The following is a 10,477-nucleotide window of genomic DNA, read 5'->3' as shown; positions in this document are numbered from 1 at the left end:
AAAAGTTAATAGAGTTACCTGCTGATATCAAAATTTGGAGGACAAAATGGTTTTCAGAGCAGTAGGTCTTTTGCTGGCTACTTCTACTCTCATACTAGGCATCTCTGAGGAATGCAACAACAAGCTCAGTTCTCTAAGGTGGGAATAGTACAAAGTGAACTGTGTTACAACAGCTCATAATCTCTACTGCCAGGTGGATGAAATAACATTGCAAGAATTCAAGAATTATATCTATCTTACCCATGTCTAACCTCAGCCAGCAATGCTTCGGCAGATGCCGTTTCAATCCAGCCCTGAGCAGTGCTTTCAAAAGCACTGGGTGAACCACAGAAGAGAGTGCTGTAAAGGCAGACGCTTTCAAAGCATACTGCATCTGCATGGCCTGCAGAAGAAATCAGCAGATTTCAATGCTTCTTGTTATCCAGCATGATATACAATTACCCCACTGGGCCCCTCTGAGTTGCCATTTTGAGGACTAGATATTATTGGACTGTTAACCAGCTTGCCTGGGAGGAGAGCACTGTGGCACAGGATGAGGACTCTAGTGAGTAACTTGTTTATCTCTGTTATGGCCAGTGATCCTTGAAGACAGGCAGCTGCAGACAGCAAGGCCAAAACTCTGTCACTAAAACCTCAAACCTAAGAGCAATGTCCAGCTTCGAAGGACAAACTGCCCAAAGAACTGGCCCAGGTTAAAGGAGAGAGGAGAGTCTCCTGATGATTTCTGCAGTTCCCGAGATGAACATCCATCACAGAATGAGTCACACTGTCATTTTTGGAAGAGTAAAACCTTCCTACGTGCAAAGAAAAGTAATGTATAAGCTTGTTTCAGAGCGCCATCTTGTGATGCCCCTGCATGAATAACGGATTTGCGAGCAAAACCGGACAGAAGAGCCAGAGGAAATCAGAAATAAGAGCCCTTAAGAGCATTTTCAAACTTGACAGGGAAGTAGAACCAAGCAGTTCCCATTGATTCTTACTTCGTTGAAATTATCTGCTTTTCCCTTCCCTGCTAAAACAGCGTTGTACGCTCCTTCAGGTTTGGGATTTTCCTTTCAGACTTGACTCTTACTGTTCTGCTTTGGGGTAAGATTATCATCTTCAGCTTTGTTAAGGAAGCTTTCTAGAGCTGAAGACAGAGAAACAGGTGGACAAAGTCTACTTTGAAGAGCCAGCAAATAGCAATAATAATAATAATAACAATAAGTTAGTTCACAAGCCACTCAGTCAAAAGGAAATGCCAGAAAAAGGTAGAGAAAAGCAGTAACATATGTGGAAGTCAATGACTAACTCGAGATGGAGACATTAACTTCTCTCTGTTTGCTTTTCTGATTTTTCTGTGTACACTTGCTTTACTCTCCTCTCCCTCTTTCCTTCCTTGAAAAATAATACAGTCAACAAGCAATAATACATGCTGACGAAGGAAGATGTGATAGTTTTGTGTGCAACTGCTGCAACAACATGCATTTCAGAGCAGCAGGCTAGAAGATGCCAGACAATCTACGATTTAAATTTAACATTATCCTGCAGTGCAGTAGGGGGATCCGAGCTAATCTGAAACATGCCAGTACCAAAAAACTGAAATAAATACATAAATAAATACCAGAAGGCAGGAATAAGCATGCTTACCAACAGCCTGTCCATGGCAGGGTGGACTTCACACAGGCCATTTCACCCCAATGCATTTATTCCTTCTCTGAAGATGTGCTGCTCTTCTGGCCTCCATGTTTCTTCCCACCAGCTGCCCCAGCGCTCACTGGACCCAGGAGCCACCAAGCTTGACCAGCAGCAGTACAGCTCCTGTCCAGGCAGCACGACACAAGGACGCACTGGGCTCCCACAGTGCCGTCCGGCAGCACCCACAACAGAGGCAGCAGCCAGGCAGCAAGGTGGGGGGTGAGGTGGGACTACAGCTCTTCCTTTCAAAACCTGCTGAGAGCAGAGGAAACCTAGGTGCCAACAGCCAGTGCTCCACCTCACACCACTGAGAAGACTCCCACAGCTGCAGCAAAGCTTGCGGTGTAAATGTTATTCCAGGCTCTGCTCTTCCACCTAAAAAGCATCCTTCACCCTAACCAGCAGTCCAGTGAGTTAGCAATGCTAACACTGGAAGGAGGGACAGGTGCATACTGTGAAATCCTCAACACAGCCAGGAGGAGAGAGGCTAAGACTTGGCCAGCGCAGGAGAACAGCTGAAGCCCTGCCCGTGGGCAACCACATTAATCCTTGCACTGTTGCAACTTGCAAGTGCAAACAGCAATTCTCTTTGCTTGTCAAAAGCTTGAACTTGAGCAGGCAGTTACAGAAATAACAGAAATATGGCTGCTTTTCCATTAACATTGAGTTCTGATCTGAGCCTTGTAGCACTTTTCCTTCCCTTGGGACTCTAGGTACTTTGAACACAAATAAGATTTCCCAGAGCAACATTAACAACATCTCTGTCACCTCCGTGCCTCTGACATTATGCACATCTTCTTGCTGTGTCTCATCACCATGCTGTTCTAACAAGCCCAGGACACATGGGTTCCTTATGAAAGCTAGGCACTGCACAGGGGGACACACTCCCCTCCTAAGTTCTTCACACTCCCAGGAGATGCAAGCTCTTTTTCATCACCCTGGATTTGGACCAAGTCAAAAAGCTAGAATGCAACATGAACATTTGTCTGAACTAGAACTAGAGATAACACAAAAAGAAGAAAGCAACTTGTTTTTTTTTTCTCAACATGCTATTAAAAAATGTCTTTATATGATTCTGTAGTAGGCACACTTGAGCAAGCCACACTAGCAAGGTATATGATGTGAGGTTTCACAGCTGGGCAAGCAGGTGCTGGGAGTCAACGCTGCCAATTAGGAATCTGTTGCTCCATCACTGGAGTGCCTTTGCACCTGTCCCAGGCTGTGTGAGGCACTGAAGTGAAGAGCAAAGATGTTCTTATTTTTCATTCCATTGGACTACTGCAACTATTGCCTTATAACTTCAGAGACAAAGATTCATTAAAGAATCTGAAGTAGATAAAAGATTTAATTTCTGACTAAACAGTTTTCATTTTTGATAAATTAGCTTTTTTATCAGGAAAATGCTTTGTCAGCAAATTTCTGTCGAACTCTGCTTGCAGTGACGTGAATGCACACATTTACCCAGCCTTTCTGCAGCTGAAATATTCCCAGATGAATCCGGCACTCCCACAACATCCTCCTCTACCCAAGGGCGGTCTAGAGGCTTTGCTGATGTGATAACGCGACAGGTCCAACGGATGCTGCTTGTGGAAGAAGGTGACTGCTTTTCAGCCCTCCTATGCAGAGGGTTTGTAAATGTACCCAGCACTTCTCAAACACATCCCTTCCACTCCAGAGAATTTACTCTTTAAGAAAGGCAGCATATGAAGTCAAGCTTACAGTCAGTGTTGGTGGCATTGCTGTGGGAGTGAAGGACTGAAGAGCCACAGGTCAACGAAATGAGATTTTTAAGGAGGTACTTGTCCAAACAGAGGAATAGCAGAGGACTGGAGGAGCCTAAAGAACAGATAGAAGAACAGGTGGGAGGAAAACTGATATTCTTGTCTTAACAGGCTAACTGGGATCTTGGGTGTATAATCAAAGGCTTTGATTTGGTGGAGCAAGAGGCAGGAATGCAGCACAGAGAAGTGGTACAGATGGAAAAGATAGGACCGTTTAGCCCAGAGGGAAAGGAGCAAAAGGAAAAACCATAGAGGAAAAATGGACAAAAAAAACTTTGTAGTTAAGACTGTAGAGAAGAAGTGATAAGATATGGAAATACTGAGGAAGAAGCACCAGATTTTGCTAAGGGGAGAGTCAAAGACTAGTAGAGATAGAGAGCCTAAAAAACAGATAATGCAGTTGGCAGCAGAAATAGAAGCAGCACGTAGGGGGAGAAACATTAGTTCAGCTTTGGAGAAGCTGAGCTTAAAAATTATCACTTAAATGAATATGTAGGTGAGATACTGAGCAAAAAGGGAGAACTTAATGGATCCACTGTGGACACTGTGTGTCCCAATTAATAGTAAGAGATGGGGCCACTGAAAAAGAGTGTGGCAGCAGAGGGGAGTTTAGAGTCATCTGGATGGTGCAAGGTTCAAAGGTTGCACAGGATGACATCGGGAGGAGATCACAAAGGTGTATAAATGATCATACAAAAAATACATGATTAACTGTGCTAAGTCTCCTGGGAGCTCAGAGGGAGGTAGAACAGAAGGTCATTTTGTCCTTCACTGTTAGTGGTCGAGGTGGTTTAGGTGGAAGATGGCTGAACACATGTCAGGAAATGTCACAGCCTTTGCTCTGAGCCCTGCTTGATGTGAGCTGAGGACACTGAAGGTAACAATGAGGCTAAGTTCAAAAAACTTTATATCTACAAACTAGCTAGACATATCTGTATTTTCATTATTAGAGTTTGTGATCAGTAGAGAAAAATGAACTTGCAGAAGGATTTTAAGGTCACATTCCCCCTTACTTTTGACTGTAGTTCCAAGTAGGAGTCATCTTGCCTAGCACTTATCACCTAGAAGTTAGGCGTATTGTCTGAGACAACAGCTAACCTCTCTTTGTGATATGTGGCTTCAAAAAATAAGTAATTTCTTATATTCCAAGGGTAGGACAGGTCTTCTGCTGGAAGTGGCTGTCTCTCTCTTCACTGATTGAGGAGGTAACTGGTTTAGACTAGACACCTTATTTCTGGCATCCAAGAGTAGATAAGCTGAATCACTTCCATTTCCTGCCGGGCAGGATGGTTTGAGACCGTTTACTCACAGCTGGAAGACTCTTGACAACCTGCTGACTGGACTGTAGGCAAAGATAGATGTTTCAGTCTGAGATACTCTCCTAGTGAATGGTGCAGGGAAGAACCCAACTGCAACTGCCCAGCAGACCTGCTTGAAAGAAAAGAGGGATGCTAAGCTTTGGGGTGTTTGTAGGTCACACTCTCTCAGCTGCTGCATTAGGAGGTGTTTGACATGTTGATATGAGAATGCAGTCTCTTCACAGGGTACTGACCTGAAATAAGGCCTCCATTCTGAGCTTGGCCTCATCAGAAAACTTCAGTCTGGGTGCAGGATCCCTGCAGGGCTATGAGGAAGGTCATGAACACTTCATTAATGCACAAGCAGAAATGGGTTCTAAGTAGTGAGGGAGATAGATAGCAATCACTTTACTGACAAGATCGAGCAGTAAACACAAAGAGCATGTTTCTCTTGCGCACCGTGGTTCACTAAGGATTTTGACTCTAGCTATTGTTTTAAGTTAGATTATGGTCCTTAGGACTGTGTATATTTTTTGGATTTTTCATTAAAAGATAATGCTGGAGGAATCAGTTTCTATACATTGGGGTAAGGGTCAGTAAGACATTATACAGAGGAGTGAGCTGAGGTCATCCCTTTTCAGTAACATCCTCCAGGAGATAATAAAGACATGGACTTCCTGTTCCAGACTAATTCTAAATGGGTCATTTCCTTTGAGCACCATCAAGAAAAGGAGAGGAGGAACAAAAGCAAGTACCAGTTCTTTGCACAAAGGGAGAAAGCTTGCTTCTCACTCTCTACTTTTTCAATGAAAGGGTGAGAAAATTGCTTCTTGAAGGGCCTTTTAAAATGGAAGAAAAAAAAAATCCTTCCTTTTACTACATCTCTGTTTAAACACTTTAAAAAAATGTTGACCTCCAGATATTATGTGATTTCCTTTGTGCTAAGGATCATCCAGTAAATGTACAGGAGGATTACTAGGAACATTCTGAAACTTGTTGTCATTTGATTTAATAATGTTGGGTGTTGAGCTTCTTGGCGGCTCTGATTCAGAACAAATCATTAATTATTAGTATCTCACCTCTAGGTTTCTTGGAAGCTCTTACATAGATGAGACCTGCTATAGTTTCATGGGTTTTTTTAACATCAGACTTCTTTTGCAAAAACAAGGTGCAAAGTGGGCTGTGAATCATAAAAACGCATACAAAAGTTATTTAAAATTGCAGATTGGTCAGTAATATTTGAATTGGCAGTAATCCACATGGTGGAATCAATTTTTCTTAGACCTGTCCTTAGAAGTTGCAGCCACTGTTCAAACACTGCATGGACAGTAGATACTGGCAATTGAGGACCTGAACCTGCTCCTCAAAGCACAACAGCATGGATGTGAAGAGGAATGAAGCTCTTCTCATACTTCACATGTCAAGAGGAGGGACTGGCATGAGGGGCTGCCTTCCTAAGAACACCTACTTGCAGCACAACGTGCAGCAGCAACCACCCCCTATGCTTCCCGTCCAGTTCTCATCCCTGAAGCCACTGTCATGCAGCAGTTTGTTCCTGTTGTGCTGTCACCCTGTTTGGAGATCCCAGCTCCTGAAATCTCACACATGATATAAATGGTACCCTAGCCTTTTGGGCTTAGGATGAGACAAGAAGTGAATCCAACAGACCAGCGATGGAAGTCAAAGCTAGTTATCTGAGTCTGGTGTAGGTTCCTCCCTGCCACTCTTGAGACAAGCCTGAGTTTGGATAAAAACATCTGTTGTTTTGTGACTGCTGGTGACAGTGCCCTTCATGTCCCATCTGCCATCATTTATATCTGGACTCCATTACATTACTTTACCAGCCAGAAAGTAAGGAGTCCTGTCAGCTAAGCAAGTGCTGGGGAGACATGAACTCAAAGGCTCAAAGGCTCAGGCCCCTGTGCGCATGGCCCGACCTGCCGACACTCCAGTGGAACAAAACCTCTGTTTTCCGTTGTTGAAAAGCATTTCTTTTTTCCCCCCGCCCCAATCTCCTCCAAGGTCTTAAACGTAATTAGTTCTCCAGCTAGCTAAAATGACAGGGTTTCATTTTCTAGTAAAACGTCAAGATGCTGATGGTGCCATATAATCCCAGAACTGTATGCCACCCTTGTCTCTGTTGGGTCTTAACCTCTTTAGCTTACTTGAAAAGTCCATTTTGTACCTCACCAAAATATTCTGGAATGAAACAAAGCAAACTACAAGAGAAATAAACCACTTCACTTTAGCAAAAGAGCAAAGTTGTCAGCTGTTATTCAAGTAAAATAATTGAGCAGTCCTGGTAATGCTAATCTTATAAAAACAATGACAAGGTCTCCAGCGAGGTCAGAACCTCGGTGTGACACATCCCATCTGAAGAATAGGTTCCCATCTTGAGGAGCTTTGGACTTGCAGTGGGGGGAGACATCACGTAACGTACTCATGTCACCATCCAGGCCCTCAGCCCTTCACGAGTTACCAACCAAACGATTCCCCGCTGGTTCTCCATGATGCCTCTCCTTACGGTGTCTCCATTTATGAAGACATGTTTTCACATCCTGGCTTGTGACTCCATAGCTGAGAATAGCAGCTTGTCAATAAACAGCAGTGGGATTTTAAACAATAAATGAGACACCTTTAGATCAGATTTCCATGAGCTGAATATCAATACAAATCCCATTTCACTTGTCAAGGGAATATTAAAAAGGAAAAGGAATTGGGAAAAGTTTGAGTCAACACAGATGCTGAGCATGAGGGTTTTCCACATAACAAAACTGAGAGTTTTGTTTCCCTAGGGAAAAAAAGAGTCACTTCTCATTTTGTTTTGAAAAATCCACTCTTCTTCACCTTACTGGACATTAACCTCTTTGAAAAGAGTCACGCTGCAACAGTTATGTCTTTCTTGTAAAGCGAATAAAGTCATCACCAAGGAGCAATTCTTGAGTCTGAGTCAGTGACAAAATCTTCAAAAACTTGACAAAGTCCATGGTAGAAATAAATACTAGCTTAATAATTATGCAAACAGCTAATAATTACTGCACTAGAAAACTTACCTCCTGCACAATTACCACTGAATTACTTAATAATAGCAATAATCCAAATCTAAGTCTGAAAATAGGTTATCAATCTGACTAGTTTATAGTAATCTGTTTGGGAGCGTTTCTCTCATTCTTTGGGAGAAGAGGAGGTAGAGAGCTATACAAATAGTTCTTCAGATTTCTTCCTGTCACAATTAAAATCCAAATCGTCCTACAAGGATGGATTTATTTCCCCATTCCTCTAGCTCACTTCCATCTCTCTGTTTCTACATTTCTCGCAGAATAATGGCATTTGGTCTTGTTTACGAGAGCGCCACAGTGCTTTGCACTTCACTGCTGCTGTGAAGTGAACCCAATTAGCTGGTCCTGTTCTAATAGCTCAGGATATGACTAATTCCCTCCTAGCCTGTGGCGTTAGTCATATCCTGCACCAGGAGAATGTGGGGATATCTATCCTGCCTTTCCTTCAGATACTGAGGACAAATCACTGTAGAAATTCATTGCCTTTTGCACCAAATGCTTGATGCAGACCTACGTGAAATCAGTGAAGGCTTTTCCACTGAATTTAAAGACCTTCAACTCGGGTTGCAAAGGAAGGAAAAGAAGTAACTTTTGCCAAGTGCTAAAGGAGGAAAAAAATCCATGTGAAGCATTGTTATTTTTAGATCTTTGATTTTTTTTTCAAATATTATATAGAAAAGAAATATTTGCTTCTGTAGCAAATGGATGGCAGGGCACAGACTAGATGCGCATTAAAAAAAAAAAGAAAAGGCAGATTCATATTAAAAAAGGTTACTTAGTGCCAAACTTCCTCCACCTGGGTTACTCAGGACGGCGGGTGTTTTTGCTATGCCACATGACACTTCTGTTCTCCGGCAAGCTGTCGTAAGAACACGTCTTTAACTTCCGAGAGATAAAAGAAAAATCCTTACAGAGCCTTGTTCATAGGGGCCTCGCGTTGTTTTTACAGCACATTTCACACCACCACAGTCTGCTAAAGCTGTCAGTAGCCACGACCCAAGCACACAGGTCTGTACCCAGGATGCCAGCTGTTACTTCCACCATCAAACAAAGATGTTGCTTCTTTGTCTGCTGCGCCCAGCGTGGCCCGAGCAGAGGGAGGGGAGTGCAGACCCCGCAAAGCTCGTCTCCTCGTTGCCTTCCCGGCCCGGCTGCAGCCTGAGCCGTCGGGGCTGCAGCACCCCGGGGCCGTGCTCACTTCTGCGCGTCCCACCTCCTCCGCGCTCGGTGGCAAGGGATGGAGGTTTACAAGTGAAATGCGCTGGTTTGTGTCTCCAGGGACCCTTCCTTGCCTGTGTATCGCCACGTCTTTCTAAAAGGGTTTTTCACACAGTTTGCAAAGAAGGGGGCTGATCTTTTTTCTGTCTGAACCATCCTCCAGTACAAATAACCAGAAAAAAGTCTTGGATGTGCTATTGTTTGGACATTCATTGTCTGCTGCCTATATTCAAGTCACTGTATTCAGTATTAAATATGTTTTCATATATCAAATCCCTCCCAGGAAAGAGAGAGAGTCTTCTGACCTTTCTGGTGTTGCGTGGAATGAAGCTGATTAGAGCTGGTTAAATGATTTGCAGCTGCAAGTTCATTATTCTATTTGTAAAGCTTCTTGAAAAGAAGAGATATGAGAAATGACTCTTAAAAGAAGACAATGAGATGTGCTTTCCTTTTGGTATTATTGCTTAATTTTAATATTTTGAACAATAAAGGATTATTTTAATGTAAATGTGAGACTTCATATATTCAGAATATCACTTTTTTCAGGAAGCGAGGAGCTGAGAAGCGGTGTAGCTATAACTTTCATAACCAAGCTGCCTACCATACACTTTGGTAGTCACACTTTTAGCTTTGTTTCCAAAGAGACTAAATCTTGCTTGACTGTGGTGCATGTGTAGCTGCCAAGGAGTTGCTCTCAAATAAATTTGACTTCATCAAGTGGTTTTCAGCGGGGCTGTAGTAGTCTCAAAGGTACATACTTCCTGCCCTGTTTGCTTGATGGCTGGTGATGGAGAGAGATATGTCCCCAAAGAGAGAGAGGGGGTCCCATGAGATGTCTGAGGATCCCTGCTGGACCACTTGAAAGAGAAATGCACAAGCATCAGACTGTGCTTCCACTCTTGGAAATGTCTGTTGGAGAGAAAGATTTAAATTCAAGCTAGATGTGTGTGCACCCCTGTACGGATTGAGGCAACCTAGCTAATGGGAAGTGCTTCCAAGATCAGCTGTTTACTACATGGAGCTGCAGGCTGGGAACGAAATAGTACTTATAGCTGGTACACATGCACTGCTGACTTCTGCCCCAGGTGATCATAAATCTGCTTTTTCGAAGGACTTTTCACACTGAAGGGTGGCAAAACGCGTGGGGACATGAGCTGTGGTCATGGTACTGAGGATGTCAGGAGCATTTGTTCTGTGCTGACTACTTAACTCTCACAATGAAGAGGGGATACCTCCCTTTCAAAAGTTTAAAATTTATTTTTGAATTATAGGTTTTTCAACAAAACCTACAGGAAAGGGAGGGTCTTAAAGTGGATATTTTATTTGGATGTTATTAACCCCCTGACAACTTTTATGAATTGAATCTTATTGTACTACAACCATACAGAAATTTTAACAGAGCTTATTTTAAAGCAAGAGTATCTAGAGGTTGTCAGCATGTAAC

Source organism: Rhea pennata, chromosome 11 (assembly GCF_028389875.1).
Source record: "Rhea pennata isolate bPtePen1 chromosome 11, bPtePen1.pri, whole genome shotgun sequence".
Lineage (NCBI taxonomy): Eukaryota > Metazoa > Chordata > Aves > Rheiformes > Rheidae > Rhea > Rhea pennata.
This window is presented reverse-complemented; position numbering follows the sequence as displayed.